Source organism: Sinocyclocheilus grahami, unplaced genomic scaffold (genome assembly GCF_001515645.1).
Source record: "Sinocyclocheilus grahami isolate Dianchi unplaced genomic scaffold, SAMN03320097.WGS_v1.1 scaffold4243.1, whole genome shotgun sequence".
In the NCBI taxonomy this organism is placed as follows: domain Eukaryota; kingdom Metazoa; phylum Chordata; class Actinopteri; order Cypriniformes; family Cyprinidae; genus Sinocyclocheilus; species Sinocyclocheilus grahami.
In genome coordinates, this window is record NW_015509218.1 from 2,163 (window position 1) to 3,603 (window position 1,441).

Sequence of the window (1,441 nt, forward strand, 5' to 3'; positions counted from 1 at the left end):
AAAGGTAAACCTCAATGTTTAATAAGATTTCACCTACTCACAGAGCATTAACAGCTCCTTCTTGGCCAGTTCTGCTGATCTCTCAAGCCAGCTGTTAAAACTGGCCACACGTTCACTCGCATCCCCTTCACCTATAGAGAAACAGCACATCAGACAATTTGTGTCACATCACTGTGATCTATATTGGATTGAGAGTAAGCACAGGTACAATATAAGACATTGAATTCTTACCTTCAGTATAGAGGCCTCGTAAGCAGTCAAAGAGGCCTTTGATATTGTTGTCTGTTAAAACTTTATTCCATGAGACTTCTGTGTTTAGCATCATCCTGATATTCCAGAAGGAACCTTCCAAGAAACCTTAAAGACATCAACTACCCAATAATATAAATCTTAGCCTTAAAGGTAAGGCCTTAGTTGAAACATATTCAAAGAAAGGAGAAAAAATCAGTTGTGCTGTTTAAACTTGTGAAAAAGTTTAAAATGTAATGCTAAATAGTTAGTATAAATGCTTGTAACATTCAGTCATCTATACAGTTAGAGATAAATTGTCCATGCTTTGGTCGATACTCATAAACATTATGGTAACCAGTACTCACCAGATAAAGCACCTTTCAGTATCCAGTGGTCCTATATGAAGCGCCCGGTATCCAGATCTGCTGACTACAGTAGTTTGAATGTGCTTTCCCCTGACTCAATCCCCTTTACGCCTGAATAATCCTTCGGATTTCATTGGCTGTCAGTGCATATGGTATTACATGAAATATGCACATTAACTCAGGAGTTCTTCATATAAAGAATGCCCATGGTATACAAGAAAGCAACAACCTCAGAGTCAGGAGATGGTTTACTAATAAAGAGGAATTTTATGTGATAAAAGTATATTTTTAAGCCCAAAAATAATTATCTGTACTTGTTTTGTTTTGTTATGTTTTACCTGTATTGTTTTGTGTTTTGTTTGTTTGATTATTGGGTTTTATTTGTTTATTTTACACTCTTGATAAATGTTTAGTTTATTTATTTATAATAAGGGTCTTGTGCAAACACTGTGAGGAATTAGAATGCGTTTGATATAGGTCACATGGTTTTGGTACACATAAATATGACCTGTTTTGGTAGAAGGGGCATATTTAATCCCAATGTTATTGATTGATTGATTGATTGATTTAAAATGGGATATATAATAGGATATATAAATGGTAACATAAATTAAAAGAAGGTGCCATTTAACAAAGTAATGATATAACAATTAAACTACATGACTTTTAGTAGCTCTTTCCCTTCTTCACTCTCTAATTTACACACACACATCCCAGTCAGTGAGATTTGTGCTGGTGGCAGAAGGTACTCTTCCAAATCCAACTGGGCTGCTTACTGATTAGAAGGAATTATGAGAGAGGTCACAGCTGAGTCTGCGGCAGACACTAACACACACACACACACA

At 35.6% G+C, this 1,441-nt stretch overlaps 1 long non-coding RNA gene across 1 annotated transcript; it reads right to left on the reverse strand.

The window, feature by feature from the left end:
• Positions 1-45: 45 nt before the first annotated feature.
• On the reverse strand, positions 46-660 carry LOC107576732 (uncharacterized). The gene is made up of 3 exons (XR_001608108.1): positions 597-660; positions 232-371; positions 46-131 (listed from the first exon to the last, which is right to left on the reverse strand). It is a non-coding gene; the product is annotated as an uncharacterized lncRNA (long non-coding RNA).
• Positions 661-1,441: the final 781 nt, after the last annotated feature.